The 12,676-nt window shown below is 35.9% G+C and overlaps 1 non-coding gene across 1 annotated transcript; it reads right to left on the minus strand.

The window, feature by feature from the left end:
- Nucleotides 1-1,279: 1,279 nt before the first annotated feature.
- trnak-uuu (transfer RNA lysine (anticodon UUU)) lies at nucleotides 1,280-1,352 on the minus strand. Its single transcript has one exon. It is a non-coding gene; the product is annotated as a tRNA-Lys (tRNA).
- Between the last annotated feature and the right edge of the window lie 11,324 nt (nucleotides 1,353-12,676).

A 12,676-nucleotide genomic window follows, 5' to 3' on the forward strand; every position in this document is an offset into this window, starting at 1 on the left:
TCAAGCATAATGTAAATCAAGCAGGGGTAAATACATGTCAAGCAGAAAAATCACCAACTCTGCATTAGCTTTGAGTCTTTCTAGATCACGGAGTTCCCTCCACCCCTGAGAAGCCAATCAGATGTTGACTCTCGACTTGTCTCGGGCGCTGTCTTTCTTTTTAGCTTTTTTTTTCTTCTTGCTTTCTCTTTTTACTCGTCATCTTTGCCGTGTAAGCTGTTGATGCTAACTGAGGTATCGGCAGTTTTTTACTCGCTGATGGTTGTTGCTCCGCCATTGCTTTCTCTAAGATCCTAATGCTACTCTCGGAGATGTGAGCTTGACTGAGCATGAGCTAGCTGAGGAGGAAGGGGGCGGGAGCTGTGATCGACAGCTGTCAGACAGTCCATCAAACACAATCCTGGCTCTGATTAGTTCTTTTTGCTTTGTTGCGGTGGATTCTTGCAATTTGCAGTAGGCAGTAATTAATGAGCCTGTTTTTTTTTTTTCCAGATTAATAGTTTCATGTAATGCTGTCTTTACATAGTGGCAGTTTTAGCAAATAGGACAAAAAGTCACTTTTATAAGCGTTACCTACTGCACCTTTAAAACGTGCAATTTAATTAAATTAAATTAAAAGCTGGTACATTTAAACGGTTATTAAATGACAAAGATGTAGTGAGTGTACATAGACACAGTGGAATGGGAGAAAATAAGTGGTAAGGTAAGGCTTTTTTTTATATGCCACACACACACATACACACACACACACACACACACACACACACAGTGCACTGTCTGAGATGCAGGCTAACAGCTCAGTAAAAAGGTAGTGGGTCTTCAGCAGGTACATGCTACCTCATCCTGTTCTTTGATAAGTACAGACACTTCCCTTTAGCACAGGCCTGACAAACACACACACACTCTCAGAGTTCAGTCTTTGTTATACATGAAGTCACTAGTTCATTAAGTTTAATCAAACCAAAGCCATGGAAATAATTGTATCTTGAATAATCTGAATGAGAACATGTTGGAACAAGGAGAAAGACAATTATGTACTAAAGTAAGACATGTTGGGAGAAAATTATCTGAATAGCAGTAACAACATGACCAGCAATGTGCACGCTTCATAAGGTTTGTTTGCTATCAGTGACTGAATAATCCAACAATGGGTGTTGATGAATTAAAGGATCATTGAAGTTTGAAATCAGTCAATCATCCAAGTCAGGTTTATTTTAAAATCTTGCTGAATGTAATAGGTTTTATGTTCAATCATAATGAAGTCAGATTTAAAAACCTACGCCTGAACAGGGACTTGAACCCTGGACCCTCAGATTAAAAGTCTGATGCTCTACCGACTGAGCTATCCAGGCTCTGTGTCGTTATAATCGATGAAATCATTAAGAGTCAGCTAATAGCTGATCTAGCTAATGTTTATCATCGTCATGGCCTGTTGTCAAGTAAGTTTGTGTGAAAACCAAGTCAGGCTATTGTTCAAATGTTGGAGCCTTTTAAAGCTACATTTTGATAGTCAAGAAAATTTTTATTTTTTTTTGTCATGGGCAGTGTTGTGCTAGTTACTGAAAAAAGTAACTAGTTACCGTTACTAGTTACTTCATTCACAAACAAACAAACTCAGTTACTATTTTGATTACTTAACCAAAAAGTAATGCGTTACTGGAAAACTTTTGAGTTACTTAGAATTAAAGGATGTATTACTTATTTTGGGTCATTTGTGTCCATACAACTTCATATTAGTGCTGTAATAATATAATAATCCACTGTTGATCAACTGCTATAAAACAACCATAAATGATGTGCATATAACGCACAAAACAGCTGCTCCAAAATTAAAACATAGCACATTTCAGCCTTAGCACAGTAATGTAAAGTAAGCTGTGCATATTCCAGGTGCACATTCTGCTGTTGAAAATGCTTATGAAAATGAATGTGGAAAAACTAATTCACAGCATTTTTCTCAGCTACACAATGCTAAACATATCAGGCTAATGAGCTGCTGTTAGCAGTGACTCAGCAGTAGCGACAGGCTGCATTATTTACAACAACATACCGTGCAATAGTTTGGCTGACCTGTACCTGGATAACAGTCACAGTCTGTTAAAATCCAGTCGCAGTGTTAGCTTAGCTTCACGGATGCATCTTTTGGAGACAAAAATAATGCACGTATTTCCTCTCTGAGAAGCTCGTCCTTGACTCGCCATGATTGCCGCAGGTGATGTAAACAGAGACACGCTGACAATGCTTCTTCTTCTACTGTTTTACCGTGTTTGGCACGGCATCCCGCAAAAATATGTAGCGCCACTGTAAACAGGAAGTACACTGCAGCTAGCAAAGTAACGGACAAACGCACCATATTGCAAGGGTAACTGCGTTATTTCTTTAGAAAAATATTGCGTTACAGTACTAGTTACTGTCAATAGTGACGTTGGGGCGGTAACAACACTGGTCATGGGTGTCATGGAAGATGTGAGCAAGTTGTTAGTGCAAATGCGAACCTTAGTCATAATGGGCAAGTCTTCACTAAATCTCGTCTTTAAACCTTGATTTGCAGGATTACCGTTACAACAACGCATCTACAGTTGGGTAAAACTAGCCTGTTAAAAGACTGTCTAATGGCAGCTCGTGTTCGCTTTCGTGGGTGAATACGCTGGGAAGTAGAAAACCAGTCCGACTTATCGTCTGTCATCATCAAATGATCGTGTTTTAAAGTTTGACATGATTCAAAAAGCTGCTAAAAACGCGTAATTGTGAATTCAAGGCAACAGCAGCTTCATCTCATGCTGCACTGATTCAGTTACAAATGTGTCTTTGCTTTGGTAGTAAAAATGAGGTCAAGTATTTACACCTTCACATAATTTGGATGACACAGTGTGAAAACTCCACTGCACGGAGAATTTTATGACAAATGAAATCCTCTTTAATCTGACCTTGTAAACACCCAATTCTGAATGAAAATTGCTATTCCAAATTAAACTTAAGTTTGAATTAAGTGCCTGGTTTATTCTCATTTAAATTCCAAATGGAATATTTCCTGAGTCATGTAAACATTTAATTTCCCTTTAAATTCGTTCTGCGCATCCTCGTTCTGTTGTGATGACCCACGGTTGACGACATAATCCAGGATGGTCACCCGGACTCAAGACGAGACTATTCATTTAATAAGAGCCTTAGAAGACATGGATATAATGAAAAGAGTGGATAGACAGAACCATAAACATGTCATGTGGACATTCACATGGACTTATTACGCACACACACACACAAACCAAACAGGCTTCATCGGGGAACATGACACCTTGAACCAGGACACAGAGCTTCACTAATGACCCACAGGTTGTCTGAAAGTTTGGTGTGTTATTGTCAAGCTGCTGCTTATTACGTGATCTTCTATGTTGTAGCCAAAAAGAAAGGGTTTGTTGTGTGTTTTTCCCAATAGACATGATACATCACGTTCACCCCGTCCAATCAGAACCTTTCCCAACCCCCAGACCTAAATCAGAATTGAATAAAGCTGAATAAACGTGTTTTCCATGTGAACCTCAATTCGGAATTACTATTTCCATGTAATCAGAAAGCAGAACACTTTCATTCCAAATAATTTTATTTAGAATAATCAATTCTGAATTAAAAAAACATCATTTAATCATGGCCACTGGAAGAGGCTGTGCCCTCAGCTGTAGTACGTGTTATCAAACATTATCAATCTTTGTGTGTGTGTGTGTGTGTGAGAGAGAGAGTGTGAGAGTTTGAGGGGGTTAGTTGTGGGATCATCTCCTATATCAATGAAGTGTGAACCCCAGACTTCACACGTCCCTTCTCCACCGTGCCTTTCCTTTACACCAGCTCAAAGTGTTAAAGCCCCCACTGAAGTGACACCTATCATTGTTCTGGGAAAAGAGTTGCTGGGCACACGCACTCACACACACACACTCACACACACACAAACAAGATACTGAATATGGTTGAAAAAGGCCTCTTTTTCCTTGATATTATTGTTACTTGGTCAAAGACTCGGTATAAACAATGACAAAAAAAGACAAATAACCACTCAGAGGTGGTTATAAATGTTTATTTCCATCATCAAACTGGCTTCATGTATTGACAAACTGATTTACAATATGTGGCTCATGCTGGTCTGGCTCATTGGGTCCAACAAATTGTCAGTCAGTCAGTCACAGATTTATCTACGACTACCTGCCTGCTGTCTGTTTTTAGGCAGCGTATCTCACTGGGTTCTCCCTCCTCCTTTCCTCTTCAGATAAATGTGTCACTCTCACTGAGAAGCATTTGTGTGAGAGAGAAAGTGTGTATTCTAACAATTTGGGGATGGTGACTCATCCACTACAGGAAAGTTAGCTCAGATGGTCAGTCGTTTTTTGTTTTTTTTATGAAAGATCTATACACGTCGTGCTTGTTGTTGAGTTAGGATTATTTATTTAAGCGGACACATTTAAAGTCGCAGGACTCTTTACCAGGGAGTATTCATAGTTATGCAAACAACGGAGTACGACACTGCAAACATTTATGAAAGACTGGAGCCAAATGTTCATAGAAGTGACTTTAGGACCAGAGGGTCAGCAGTTCACATTCCTGGACCACCTGATAGACACAGACACAGAGTGGCCACTGGTGCCCTGCTAATCCAATGAGTCTGTGTGAGTCCAGTAAACTTTACGGTAGAATATCCCAGACTGTCCCAGTCTTAAAGAAGAGTCGTTAACGTTGTTAGTGAAAACAAATGGAAATTGTATGTTAAAGCTGATATCTGGAGTTTCTGAGAAATCTTTGTTTATGTATCATTCTTTTGAAATGGAAAAATATAGACCGCTATACAAATGGAAACGCTCGCTGACTGCGCCCAGCCAATAGGCTTCGACTTCCTGTTTTTGAGACTGTCAATCAAAGTGAATGCAGAACTGTGCACGGAAACAAGGCCGTGCGTCACAACAGCAAACAAGTAAATATGATTTTGGCTCTTTCCTGACCTATAGACTTATAGCAATGCGACCCGATGCAACCTTGTTATGTTCTGCAATGCAGTGCAGAAAAGTAGAGGCGTGGCTTCTGGTAGATTGGCAGAGGCAGGGTGAGGAAGTGGAGCTTCTCAGAAACTCCGGATATCAGCTTTAAGTTGAGGTTTTGTTTATTCAGACAAGGTGTTTCAGGAATTTATATTCTCCCGACATGTTTCGACTGTCAACTGCCAGTCTTCGTCAGAGGAGTTCTTCTGATCGCCTTTGATGGTTCCTCTGAAGTTTCACTTGACTTTAATGTAATAGTTCCAGCGAGATTGATTTTGAACAGTATGTTAAGTTAAGGTTTTGTTTATTCAGACACGGTTTTTCAGAAAATGTTTTATCTCTCAACATGTGGGAGATATGATCAACAGAACTCCACTGATGAAGGCTGGCAGATGACTGTCGCAACATGTTGGGAGATAAAAAAAATCCTGAAAAACCTTATCCGAATAAACGACACCTCAACTTAACATACTATTCAAAAAGAAGACAAAATCAATCTTGCTGAAACTACAAAATGACAAAATGGTCATGAATGAGATAAAGAGTTAATTATGTGATGGTGCTTTTTTGATGATTCTGCTTTGTGAATTTGCTCAATTTGGCTTCCTCTATCTGAGTACGCTATATATTCACATATTGTCATCAAACTGTTTCTGTGAAAATGAATGTTTTATTTTAATCATAAAAAGCAACTTCAGTTGACTGATCTGTAATGAAAGTGGAGCATTTTATGGTTAGGTCTCTGCTGTACTTTGTCAATAAACTGAGAGCTCAATCTCATGTAGGTCTATGACTTTCATGAGACGAGGTTTTACTGGTGAAATTTGCAGTGTTTTGGATTAGAGAGGACGGTGTTAAGGGAAAGTTATTTCCTATCATGGTAGCAAACAGATCAAATACACTATGATAGCGTAACGGTTGAGGAAGCATGCTTGTAATTAGAAGGTCACCTAATTCGGATTTAAGTCTAATTCGGAATTACATTTGCATTTGGAATTAAGTGTTTACAAGGTCAGATTAAAGAGGATTTCACTTTTATTCTGAATTAAAGCTCCCATGTAAACGTGGCCAGTAATTTGTAATACCCACCTTCAAAAATCACTGCCAAAAAAAAAAAAAAAGATTTCTGGATCTACTTTTTCACCAATACTCCAAATCAAAAGTCTAATACATCTTTCACATCCACTAATGTGTTTTTTAAGTATATGATTCAGGCAACTCTAAGACTGCAGAAACATGCTGCGCTTTAACTAAAAAGAACTTATCTCGTTGATGCGGGAGATGCTTACTCTTACATGTGGTGTGCTGTCTGTATAATCAGAGGTGTTCTCTAAATGTAGTATTTAATTTTTGGATCCCACTAACGGCATGTGTTCATTTTTTTTTTTTTTTTTTGTTTAGTTGCAGAACCTGTGCATGAAGTCTAGACGGTTACAGGATAATCATCAGTGGACTGCCTGTGCAATCTCATGCAGCATCACTGTGATAATAACACATGTCCTTGTAATTGGTGTTATCCATGGTGCTGCCTCTGTCATTTATGCTGACCTCTCCAGGGGACACTTGGAGAGTCACCATGTTTGATCCTTCTCCTCAGCGCTCCGTCGCCTTCTCATGGAAATCAAACATCACATCTGACCGTGGTGCTGATCTGTTTACCATTTAAATGAACCCCCTAGTAAACTCATGCCTTTGATAATCACATGTTGTTCACAGGTCTAACAACAAGGATAAAGATGATTAGTAACACAGGTTAGAGCAGCAAATGTTGACTTGTTCACACTCATAATTATAATTATTTTAACACTGTGAAATGATAACTGGTCAGTGGAATAACTACTATTTGAATATTTAATTTGTATTTATGAAATATTTAGTTCAAACATTAGACAACTCCTTGGTACATATATATATATATTTTATAGTGTGAACAATAACAACCAAATTAATGAATTTTGTGCTGACTGTAACAAAATTCATCTGAACCCATTTTTCTCAATCTGGGTTCCACAGACTACTGGGAGGAGGGTCGTGAAAAAACCTTTTTAAAGGCGTAAAGTTCTTGTGCGTCAAGTTCCTAACATCTAAACTATATATGTTTATATATATATATATATATATATATATATATATATATACACATACATATATAATACTAATGGTACCACTAAAGAAACTTTGCAAGCTAAAAGTTCTTACATGGATATATACTGTATCCTTTTGCTCAGTAAAGATTGTAACGTTGCACATGCTAAAATAAACAGCTACTTTTTTGGCAACAAACCTCGTTTAAAAAAATTGTAAATTTTTTTTTTTACTTTACTTTTGACCAAATTTACGGTAGTATTTGTGAAATGTGTGATATTTTATTCGAGTAAAAATATATTGTCATTGTTAAATCTAAATGTAAACATGAAATCTAAAAGATAATTAATAATCTAAATCTAAATGTTAAATGTAAATCTTGAATGTTAGATGTTTAATATAAATCTAAATGTTAAATATGTTAAATGTCGTTCACTTCAATGAGCTTTTAACAATATTAGATTTAATATCAATATTCAACATTTAGATTTATATTTGATATTTAACATTTAGATTTCATATTTAACATTTAGATTTCGATTTCATATTTAACATTTAGATTTTACAATGACATTATATCTTTACTTTCTGCTGTAAATCTGGTCAAAAGTAATGTTGAAACAAACCATACCTTTTTTTAAACCTGGTTTGTTGCTAAATGTTGCAAAAAAATTGCTGTTTACTGTATTTTGTCATTGTTGCTAAATGTTGCTGTTTATTTTGTCATTGTTGCTAAATGTTGCTGTTTATTTTATCATTGTTGCTAAATGTTGCTATTTATTTTAGCATGTGCAACTTTACAATCGGCACCCCATGATGCAGAACCAGAAACTGTGCACACAAAAGAAAAATGCCAGTGGTATTGAAATGTACTTTTTGAAAGTTTCAGGATTGTTTTGAAACAGAGGATATTTGCATTAGATGAGTTATTAAAATAAGAAATTATTTCTTGAATGTATTAACAGAGGGTAAAGTCATGGATTACTCATGTGTTACTGTAATTTAGTTGCTTTTATAAGTACTTGTATGAGTATATTTTTAAATCAGTCATTTTACTTGTACTTAAGTACGTTTTAAAAGAAGTAAAGTCATTTGTTACATTTCTACACCCAACCGTAACTGAGTACCGTAAATTATAATGTTTTGTGATTACTTGTTTTTCTTTCCATTTCATGGCCTTTTCATAAACTGCTGACACAACAGCAGTTTTTCATAAACTGTTGACACAATAGCAGTTTATGAAAAGACATTTAAAATAATCCATATGTGCCATTTCTGATCAAAGCCCAGCCCCTTTCTATGGTGGATGACTCATTTGGCATGGCACTGTTTTAGGGTTCATACATTTAGCTATACTTAGAGCCTGATCTTTTTTTATTATTATTTTGAATTGAATTTATTATTATTATTATTATTTTATTTTATTTTTAAAAGAATTGTACATTTTGACAAACTTTTTATTTTATACAGATGCGTTTTTGGAAAATAAATTAAGTTCCAATTGTGCAAGATTTGGTCTCTTCCTTTTAAAGTTTAAACATGAGATGTTTACTGTATGCAAGGGAACAGTATTAGCAAAATTAACGTGGAGGGTAAAAGTAACTAGTAACTTTTAGTTTGAGAACTATTTAATTGAGCTGCTTTCTATTTGTGTATTCTACAGTATGTATGATTTACTTGTACTTGTACTTGAGCACAATTTCAATCAAGTAACAGTACTTCTACTTGAGTAGAATATATCTGTACTCTATACACCTGTGGGTATTAAGGTGTATAGATGGCAGTAAACATGTAATATGATGTGAGGATAATGACAGGAGCCTGAAAAATGCTCACAGTCCTTGATTTACCTGAAAACTACTAAAGAGAACAAAACACACATTACTATAACTCCACTTTGGATTTATGTTAAAGGAGAAAAAAACCTTTGAGTAAATTGTATTGTATTGCAGTGATTCTCAACTTTTGGGTCGGTACCCAAAAGTGGGTCGCGAACAGCTGGTTAAAAATAAATAGTAAATAAATAAAGTCTCTTGTTGGACTTGTTTTTTTATTTTGAAAGAAACTTTTCTTTTGACAGTCATGCTGTGAAGTGCATGTTGCACTGGAAAATATATAGATTTATGTTTTAAAAAAGAGAATGTTTGTTTTCAACAGCAATTTTTTTAAAAATGTGGGTCGCGATTTAATGGCTGTGGAAAAATGTTTGTCCCAAAGTGAGACCAGTTGTGAACCTCTGTTGTATTGCGTGGACAGGCTTAGTTAAGGATAGAGAAATGTCTCCATCTAGTGTTCAAAGATGGAACATTATTATTTTTATTTTAATCTTATTGTTTTGCACAAACAAACTATTTTACAACATTTAATCTTCTCGTGTGTACATGGTTCTCACACTTGCTTTGACAATGTAAATCTGTTTTCACATGCCAATAAAGCTGTTTTGAATTGAACACATTACATCAGTGGTTCTCAAACTTTTTGGTCTCAAGTACCCCTTTCTCTTATTTCTCAATCCATGTACCCCTTTGTCCGACTACGACATTTTGCTTAGAAAACGATTTTAAAACATTTATAGAGCATAATGATTGGAGGAACAAGTGATAACACACATTTTAAAGAATCTTATTTCGTAAAAGTGAAAAAAAGAAAAAAAACAGTATTTACTGCAGTGGTTCCCAACCTTTTTTTGGATCGTGACTACGTTATTATTATTTTTGTTCTAGAATTAGTTTTTGATCACGTTTGAGCTGCTTTTTCGTTTAACTAGATTTATATTTCACAAACTGAAAGTATAGACATACAGTTGTGTGTTGTTTTATTAATAATAATAATAATAATAATAATAATAATAATAATAATAATAATAATAATAATAATAATAATAGATTTGAAAATTAAAAAATCAATTTTAATATTTCAGAAATTTCAGGTGGCCCGTCATGGGATTCTGACCCCAAGGTTGAAAAACACTGAATAGATTTAGAGAAGAAGAAGAAGAAGAAGAAGAAGAAGAAGAAGAAGAAGAAGAAGAAGAAGAAGAAGAAGAAGAAGAAGAAGAAGAAGAAGAAGAAGAAGAAGAAGAAGAAGAAGAAGAAGAAGAAGAAGAAGAAGAAGAAGCAACCGTTGTAGTAACTATTCCAGTCCTCTGTGTGGCGCTGTAACTAACTTTCTATGTGTGAAGCTCTGCTACAAACGCCTCTGGAACTGAATTCATCTAAATCTATCAAACTGGGCCGAGATCATCACTAAACTACCATAACATGGCAACTCCTGGAAGAAAGAGGAGAGCAGACGTGTGGACACATTTCGTCTACGACAGCATTGAAAATAAGACCCATTGTATAGTGTGTGGAGGCACTATTACTGGAAAAAACACCACCAACCTGAAACGACATTTGCTGAAGAACCATTCTGAGCTCTGTAATGTTAGCATGCTGAAGGTAACCATACTCTTGATACTGTGTGGGCTATTTTGACCACCACTGGTTTATTTGTGATCATTGTACAAATTAGATTAGCTGAATGGATGCTTTTATTTATTTACATACACTATATATATTACTATTAAATAATTGCCTTATTCTGTGTTCTAACCAATGTTCATTTTGTTGCCTTCAAATTTGCATTATAGTTTTGTCGACTACATGTACATCTTCTTTTATTATGTGACGTTAACGAAATACGACTAATTAAAAAAAAGAACAGGTGAGCAAAAACTATATTCAAAAAAAAGAGGAGCGGAATCCAATCGGAAATAAATGTCTGTATTGGAAGGTGTCCATTAATCAAAACTACTTTAGTTGCGTGGAAAGCGGGACAAGTCGGTAAGTGATCCAATAGGAAGTAGAAAGTAAGCCCTTTGATCCAATAAGAAGTGATCTTTTGATCCAATAGGAAGTAAGCCTTTTGATCTAATAGGAAGTAAACCTTTTGATCCAATAGGAAGTATGCTTTTTGTGTTTGCAGACGTAAAAGACGATTTTGTACGTGTTGATCACATCAAATCTGTCTCTGTGTATTTAAAGACATTAATACCATCTCATATCAGGTTGATAAATGGTAATTCAATCTTTGGGGGGAAAAAAAGCATAAACTTTTCTGCTTTATATTTTAGTCGACTATATCTGTAACAGATTTAGTTGACTAAAATTGCAACGTCATTTAGTTGACTAAAACTAGACTATAACTGAAATAGCCTTCAAGACTACGTTTTGACTAAAACTAAATGCCATTTTAGTCAAAACACTATATGACCTAAACTAAATCAAACCCTGGTTGTGACTGAAAACATGTTTACCACTTGTTGTCTCACAGGTTGCTGGAACTGCACATAACAAGGAGGATGAAGGGAACAGTCATGTAAAAGCTGAGCCGTGCTCACTGCCAATTGTCAGCTCCAGTTTTAACGTGGAGTTGTGCCACGCTAACTGTCCAGATGTGGATGTCCTTCAGGAACAACGCGGGCATTGTGACATTGATGCTGACATGAGGCCGGCAAACACTCTCTGCAGTGTTAGAGATGAAGATGAACTATTTCTCCTCAGCCTCCTGCCGTCACTGAAGAGACTCAACCAGAAGAAACGAATGGAGGTGCGGATGGAATTCCAGAAAGTTCTTTATGCTGCAGAGTATCAAAACTAACATCATCTTTCAGCTTGTGAATGTGAGGATTTCAACTCTTACAGCTTCTGTTTATTGTTTTTAAAACAAGGATGTGTTGTAATTTTTGTTCATAATATATAATGTGTATTTCATAATTTCTCCTGTTAACCATGCAACCTGTACAGTTTCTGTGTTTGAATTATTGTCGCTGCACAAAGGTCATCTATTGTAAAACTAGCAAAGTGTTGGTTATGAAGAACATTGTAATGACTTGGATTTATTTGATGTGTGACACTTTTAATTAAATCAAAAAATATTGACATTTTTCTTAAAAGTGTTATTGAACTGTTAGAAGATGATGCCCTGTTAATATAGGTGTTGCAATCTTAAGTTTAATGTATCATAATTGTGGAGTATATTAACTTTTTTGGTGCTGGTACTGAAATTAAAGCACACATGTACATGTACAGTGGGGCAAAAAAGTATTTAGTCAGCCACCAGTTGTGCAAGTTCTCCCCCTTAAAAAGATGAGAGGCCTGTAATTTTCATCATAGGTATACCTCAACTATGAGAAACAAAATGGGACAAAAAAATTCAGAAAATTACATTGTAAGATTTTTAATGAATTTATTTGCAAAATAAGTATTTGGTCAATAACTGTTAAATCGCAATACTTTGTAATGTACCCTTTGTTGGCAATGACAGAGGTAAAACGTTTTCTGTAAGTCTTCACACACTTGCTGGTATTTTGGCCCATTCCTCCATGCAGAGCTCTAGAGCATGATGTTACCACCCCCATGCTTTACAGTAGGTATGGTGCTCTTTCTCCTCCAAACATGACGAGTTGAGTTTTTACCAAAAAGTTCTATTTTGGTTTCATCTGACCATATGACATTTGCCCAATCCTCTTCTGGATCATCCAAATGCTATCTAGCAAACTTCAGATGGGCCCGGACATGTACTGGCTT

This window comes from Gouania willdenowi, chromosome 3, assembly GCF_900634775.1.
Source record: "Gouania willdenowi chromosome 3, fGouWil2.1, whole genome shotgun sequence".
In the NCBI taxonomy this organism is placed as follows: Eukaryota; Metazoa; Chordata; class Actinopteri; order Blenniiformes; family Gobiesocidae; genus Gouania; species Gouania willdenowi.